The following is an 8233-nucleotide window of genomic DNA, read 5'->3' as shown; positions in this document are numbered from 1 at the left end:
TGCATCTAATGCGGCAATGTACTCCGCCTCTATGGTCGAGTCAGCAGTGGTATCTTGCTTGGAACTCTTCCAGCACACTGCTCCTCCATTCAAGGTGTACACATACCCTGAATTCGACTTGTTATCATCGACATCAGACTAAAAACTTGAGTCAGTGTAGCCTTCAACCTTAAGGCTATTACCTCCATATACTAGTAAAAGATCTTAAGTGCTTCTCAAGTACTTAAGGATACACTTTACTGCTTTCCAGTGCTCCAAGCCTGGATCCGCCTGATACCTGCTCGTGACACTCAGAGCATGCGCTATATCAGGTCTTGTACATAGTATGGCATACATGATAGACCCTATTGCTGAGGCATAAGGTATCATATTCATGTTTGCCCTTTGGAATTTTCCATGCCAAACCTTTTGACAATAGTTTCTATGTACCTGGACTGGGACAAGCCAAGCATCCTTTTGGATCTATCTCTATAGATTCTAATCCCCAAGATATAAGATGCTTCTCCTAAGTCCTTTATGGAGAAGTGTCTAGATAACGAAGTCTTTACTGTGGATACCATTCCTACGTCATTCCCAATGATGAGGATGTCATCCACATATAACACCAAAAAGGTGATAGCTCTCCCACTTACCTTTCTGTATACACAAGGCTCATCTTCGTTCTTAACGAAGTCATAAGATCTGATTGACTCATCAAATCTTATGTTCCAACTTCGGGAAGCTTGCTTTAGTCCATAAATGGATTTAAGCAACCTACACACTTTATCTGGGCAGTTCTTGGACACGAATCCCTCAAGTTGCATCATATACACCTCCTCCTCGAGGTTCCCATTGAGGAATGCGGTTTTCACATCCATCTGCCAGATCTCATAATCATAGTGTACTGCAATAGCCAATAGAATTCTGATGGATTTTAGCATTGCTACGGGTGAGAAGGTTTCGTCGTAGTCAACACCTTGCCTTTGACGATACCCTTTAGCCACTAGCCTTGCTTTATAGGTCTCTACCTTTCCATCTACTCCGATCTTTTTTCTTAAAGATCCACTTGCAACCGATGGGTACAATACCTTCGAGCGCATCAACTAGGTTCCAAACCTTATTGGAGTACATAGAATCCATCTCAGAATTCATGGCTTCTTGCCACTTCCCGGAGTCTATACTCATAATAGCCTCCTCGTAGGTCTGAGGATCAATATCCTCAGCATCCTCTCCTCTAATATATCCCACATATCTCTCAGGAGGATGAGATACTCTATCAGACCTGTGTAAAGTTGAAACTTGTGTATTAGGTACCTGAACAGACTCGGGCTGTAGAGTGGTGCTTGAGCTTGGTTCTCTAACTTCGCTCAACTCTATCATTCTCCCACTGTCTCCGCCAAGAACATGTTCCTTCTCAAGGAACACTGCTCTCTTAGCTACAAAGACCTTTTGGTCCTCGAGATGATAGAAGTAATACCCACAAGTTTCCTTGGGGTATCCCACAAATATGCATCGCTCTGTCCTTGATTCTAACTTATCGGGGTTGTGTCTTTTAACATGGGCAGAGCAGCCCCAAATCTTAACTACTTTAAGATCAGGCTTCTTCCCTTTCCATATCTCATATGGTGTAGACACCACCGACTTAGTTGGAACTTTGTTCAGAAGGTAAGCTGCGGTTTCTAGGGCATATCCCCAGAATGAGATGGGTAGGTCAGCGAAACTCATCATGGACCGTACCATGTATAATAATGTACGATTTCTCCTTTCAGAGACACCATTGAGCTGAGGTGTATAAGGAGGTGTCCATTGGGATAATATCCCATGGTCCTTGAGGAAGTGAGTAAACTCTGTACTTAAGTACTCACCTCCTCGATCTGATCGAAGAGTTTTGATACTCTTTCCAGTTTGGTTCTCCACCTCATTCTTATACTCTCTGAATTTCTCAAAGGCCTCGGACTTGTACTTCATTAAGTACACATATCCATACCTTGAGAAATCATTAGTAAATGTAATGAAGTAGGAGTAACCTCCAATGGCATGAGTTGACATGGGTCCACATACATCACTATGTATGAGTTCCAACAACTCAGTGGCTCTCTCTCCAGTTCCACTAAATGGAGAGTTGGTCAGTTTTCCACGAATGCAAGGCTCACAAGTTGCATATGACACATAGTCGAATGGATCTAGATATCCATCATTTAGCAACTTTTGAATCCTTCTTTCATGGATGTGACCTAGCCTACAATGCCACAGGTATGCACTGTTCAACTCATCTCGTTTCCTTTTGGACATATTTATATTCATGATATGTGGAGTGGTGTCTAACATAAATAAACCATTATGCAATGTTCCTTTCGTGATGATCTTATCATCTAATAATATCGAACAACCATTGTTCTCAAAAACAAATTTATATCCACTAACTGTTAAACATGAAATGGAGATAATGTTTTTGATAATAGAAGGAACAAAATAACATGCATCTAATGCAATAAAAGCTCCACTAGGCAGATGTAGGGCGACCTCGCCAACAGCTAAAACAGCAACTTTTGCTCCATTACCCATCTTGAGGTCCATCTCGCCTCTCTCTAGTCTCCTAGGCCTTGCCAGAACCTGCAACGAATTGCATATATGATAAGCACTACCGGTATCCAATACCCATGTGTTATCATAAGAGTCTGACAAATGGAGACTGATCATGAATGTACCTGAAGCTTCATCAAGCTTTTGTTTCGCCCTTTCTGCAAGGTACTCTTTGCAGTTTCTCTTCCAATGCCCATCTTTACCACAGTGGAAGCACTGGCCTTTGTCCTTTGCTGGGTCTTTCTTAGCAACCTTTGCTTTACCTGGTTTTCCCTTGCCCTTTCCCTTCTTAAGGGACCTTTCTGCTTTCCTTTTCTTTCTGGTCTCACCAGTGTAGAGAACTGGCTTCTCTTTCTTAACAGTACTCTCTGCCTCCCTCAACATATTGAGGAGCTCTAGAAGAGTCACCTCAAGCTTGTTCATATTAAAATTCATCATGAACTGTGAAAAGGAATCTGGTAGGGACTGAAGCACAATGTCCACACACAAGTTATCCTCTAGGACCATTCCTAGACTTGTGAGTTTCTCTATCCACTCAATCATCTTTAGGACATGGTTCTGAACCGGTGTCCCCTCAGTCATCCTAGCGCGGAAAAGGCTCTTGGATATCTCATATCGTTGAGTCCTTCCCTGTTCCTCAAACAATTTGTGGACATGTAGGAGAATGGATCTAGCATCCATCTTTTCATGTTGTCTCTGTAACTCTAGAGTCATAGAGCCCAACATATAGCACTGAGCAAGAGTGGAGTCATCAATGTACTTCACGTAGCGAGCGATCTCATCCTCGCTTGCCCCTTCTTCGGGCGTAGGCATCACTGTATCAAGGACGTACACGATTTTCTCCGCTGTGAGAACAATTCTCAAGTTACGGAGCCAATCCGTATAATTTGGACCAGTGAGGCGGTTGACATCAAGTATGCCACGTAAGGGATTTGAAAGCGACATTTTCTGAAAATAAAGATGTAGCAAAAATGAATAACATGCAGATTTTGCAAGAAATAAACAATCAAGATATGGACTTCTATCTTAATATGCTCCCACTATTTTACTAACGAGTCACGCGACACCCTCAACACGTGAAACGGAAGTCTCCGGCAGACTTCTAGTGGGGATCAGGATCCAATCAGCGTCTTAGTGTAACCTCGAGAGACTCGACCAATCACACTAAGCCTAAAAGGTAGACAACTCTTGCCGATCACAACTCCTTGTGATTCCCGTCCTGTTCGGCCTCCGAATCACCATGGCCTCGAGGGACTCGACCAACCATGATGCTCGGTTAAGTCAACACCTTCGTTACAAGATGAGTCTGATTTGATGATATACCCTCGAGGGACTCGACCAAGCATATCATGCCCTCAGGTCACCGGTGACATCTCTATGTCGTAAGCAAGATAGCGAATCACGATATAGGTGAGTCTCGAGGGACTCGACCAACTCAACCTACACCGGGATTCGGTTCCTACTCATAACGATGGAAGGCCACGTGGGTCAATCTAATTGCCTCACGTTTACCGACTTAATATTATCGAGAGATGTTTCTATGATTTGGTCTCTTAATATGACATGTCACACATATATTTAATATATATCTACATCGCATGCAAATATATATACATATCTAGTATGTGTATAAGCAATCACACCAGATGATCATGGACCACAACCTAATATGATTAGGCCTGAGCCAGTAGGCCTAATCACTCACATCAAGATCTATGTGTGCAACGGTGCATCTCCATGCCCTGTGATCGTCCATCTCATCCTCGTCGGTTCCGTCGACATCTTGATGCATCTTCATGCATCACGATCGTCCGTCTCGTGGGTCCCGCTATGGCTTCCACGCTCCCGCTGCGCCTCCTCATGTGATTACAACTTAATCATAGGCACGCAGGCCCGACAATAAACGAGAAATATAATGGAGGTTCGCAGACCTCAATAATAATAATCACAAGTACACACATCACACGGTCCATGATCATCCGTCCACTCATCATACATCACATGTATAAATAATCGTCATTATGTAGGACTACTAGATAATAAAAATAATAATCAACTAAACCTTTTAATTAATTAATATTTTCTGAAATCAGGGATATATAGGGAATTTCTCAATTCCTAAGGGTATTTTCGTAATTTGGACAAAAGACAGAAACTGGAATTTCTCAAATTCCGAGGGGCAAAACTGTCTTTTGCGCAGAAAACCCTAATACCCTTTCCCCTTTTCGCTGCTGCGCCGCCGCCGCCACCCTGCTGGCGGCGGCCTGTGCGGCGGGGCGAGGGCGCTGCCCTCGCCTGCAGGCGGCACGCCCGCAGGCGGCGTTGCCGCTGCAGGTGGGCTCCCCCTTCGGGCGTCGCTGCCTCCGCAAGCGGTGCTGTCCCGCCGGGCGGCCGCCCTTGTGGGGGGAGTTCCGCCCGCGGGAGCAACAATGGTAGGCGTCGCTGCCCTGCGGCGGCAGACGCCGCTGCCCTTCGGCGGCAGGCACCGCTGCCCTACGACGCCTCTGCCCGCGGGCTGCCAGCCCCGCCGGCAGCAAGCCTGCTGCAAGCAGGCCGCCGGCCGGCTGCTGCAGACGCAGCCCCTGCGCTGCCCGCCTTCGACTGCGCTTCACGCACGCAGATTGAGGGCAGCAACTGTTGCTGCCCTTTCTCGCTTTTGCGTCAATATTCTTCCTAAACATAACACACGCAGTTCAAAACCAATCATTCGCACGAACAACCTGGCTCTGATACCACTGTTGGGAAATCATGGGGGGCGACATCATATGCGCAGCGGAAGAACAAGAAAACAAAAATCCCCGATTCCCAAAAAGATGTTCGTCGTCGTGCGAAGATTGGTGCGTAAAATCCGCAAAACACAAAACTGCGTATAGAGATTGTGTTACCTAGGGAGATCGTATATCCCTGTTTCCTTGCAGATCCTCAGGAGAGGGTGAAGGAGGTCAAGCGTCCTCCTCTCTAGCGGTGATCCACACAGCAGGGTTGCGACGACGCTCCTCAAAACTCCAGGCCTACTCTGAGGTGGAGAGGGAGAGGAGAATAGGAAAGGCAAGCAAAGACTCTAGCCTATGAGGCTGTGAATCCCTCCTATTTATAGAGATCCCGTGTCAAAACCCTAATGGGTCCTTTTCCCTAGTGGGTATTGGATCTGCATCCAATAAGACAAGGGCTCCGTCGGATATCTCATATCCGAACCTCTACTCATCGCAATGCCTACCATATGTGTGTGACCCTCTAGGCCCAATATCGAGCTGGCCGTGAGTCATACCTGTCAGAACTCCTTCTAACTAAGTGAATTATTATCTCTGTAATAATTCACTCGACTCATCGACTACGGAAGTACTAGGCCACTACGCCGTAGTCCCCAGACGATACAGGGGAATCCAATCCATTGGACCTGTCTGTCCTCAGTTACCATGTATCTATAGTCCCTCATCCATCTAATATCCCAGAGACCGTATATCAAGCATGGTGTTGTCAGACCCATACGGTTTCTACTCGAGTCTCGCTCTAATCGGATTCTCCCGGAGAACTCTTTCTCTCTCAACCCGAATGACCCTGGCCAGGGATTTGTCTGAGCAAGAACACATAGGATATTCCTCTCATGACGCCGAGAGTGGATGATCCTCTATTGACACTCAATAGCCCTCGTAAGGTCGACTACCACTCCCAATGACCAGCTGTACTAGATCTGGGAACAGCCAAACCTATAAGTCTGGTATCAAAGAGTGGAGCACTCATACAGGACATCCTTGGTGTCTCAAGTCTAAGGACCAGATACACCACTAGGACTACGGAATCGCTGTCTGACAATAAGGCATCATCAACCATCCAGCATTCCATAAGCGGATCAATCAGTGAACTCATTCTCCAATGAGCACCTGTACTGTATCCCTAGTGTCCCTACACGAGCAGCTATGAGACCAGCTGCATCCATCATATGGACGGGTATACAGCACACCAGTCTATCCGGTTATCACGATGTCCCTCTCGAGTAACCTATGACCGGGATTATTTAGGATATGTGTTTAAAGGTGAATCGATCTCATTATCGTGATCTCATCACGATCCGATTCCCATTGCACAAATCCAAGGACATCACTATACATATGCATTTATGCAATAGTTATAAAGTGATATACGCCAAAAATATAATAAGCAAAAAGATTCTGTATCAAGTCACACGTGCCATCACTCACGTGATTGGCTTGCTGGGCACCTATGACTAGCAGTGCCCGAGTCACGCCACTCGGCCGCATAAGTCATGTTGCGCCCGAGTCGTGCCACTCGGCCACATTAGTCATATAGCGCACGAGTCATGCCACTCGGTCGCATCAATCATACAGCACCCAAGTCACACTACTCGGCCGCATCAGTCATATAGCACCCGAGTCACGCCACTCGACTACATCAGTCATACAGTCCTCGAGTCACACCACTTGGTCGCATCAATCATGCTACGCCCGAATCATGCCACTCAGCCGCATCAGTCATATAGCGCCCGAGTCATGCCACTTGGTCGCATCAGTCATATAGTCCTCGAGTCATGCCACTCGGTCACATCAATCATGCTGCGCCTGAATCATGCCACTCGACTACATCAGTCATACAATGGTCGAGTCAAGCCACTCGACCGCATCAATCATATAGTCCCCGAGTCACGTCGCTCGGCCGCATCAATCATGCTGCGCTCGAGTCATGCCACTCGGGTCGCATCAGTCCTACAGTGCCCGAGTCATGCCACTCGATCGCATCAGTCATACAATCCCCGAGTCATGCCACTTGGCCGCATCAGTCATACAGTGCCCGAGTCACACCACTCGACCGCATCAGTCATGCTATGCCCGAGTCATGCCGCTCGGCCTCATCAGTCATACAGTGCCCAAGTCACACCACTTGGTCACATCAGTCATATAGCGCCCGAGTCATGCCACTCGGTCGCATCAGTCATACAGCCCCTGAGTCATGCTACTCAGCCGCATTAATCACATCCAAGTTGTACCCCTCGGACATGGCAATCCCGATCGTGTCAACCCAAATCAAGATGCATACCGGCTCTAGCTGCATCACCGTGCCCCACGATGAACAATGCCGCTCGACCAGCCATAATCCCGACGACCTTTTCCAACACGCCCTATCCACGACCGATCAGCCACCACACGATAGACCCAACTTACGAGACCGAATCGCGCTTTGTGCTTGGGCCCTCGTAAAGTAGCCCGGTGCAAGCCGCTTTGTGGGGGGGGGGGGGAGAGAGAGAGAATGATATGACACATGTTGGAAACCTACCGCTATTCATGACCACATCAGCATATAGGACAACACGCCTCAGTCAACATAAATCCTATAAAGGTCGGGACGACACCGAGCGGGTACCGCGCTGACCCGTAAAGGTCGGGTTGGCATAGCGCCATCCCGCAAAGGCTGAGACGGTGCCAACCCAGCACAGCACTCGCCAAGTACGGTGCCACCCAACAAAAGGCCTGGACGGCACTGGCCATGCACAGCGTCATCCTACAAAAGCTAGGATGTCGCCGACCGAGTACAGCGCCGCCCAGCAAAAGGTCGAGACGACGCCGACCGTGCATAATGCCGTCCCACAAAAGCCGGGACGGTGTCGAGTGAGTACAACGTTGCCCAACAAAAGGCTAGGATGACACTCACCAAATAC

The sequence above is a fragment of the Musa acuminata genome, chromosome BXJ3-2 (assembly GCF_036884655.1).
Source record: "Musa acuminata AAA Group cultivar baxijiao chromosome BXJ3-2, Cavendish_Baxijiao_AAA, whole genome shotgun sequence".
NCBI lineage: Eukaryota > Viridiplantae > Streptophyta > Magnoliopsida > Zingiberales > Musaceae > Musa > Musa acuminata.
This window is presented reverse-complemented; position numbering follows the sequence as displayed.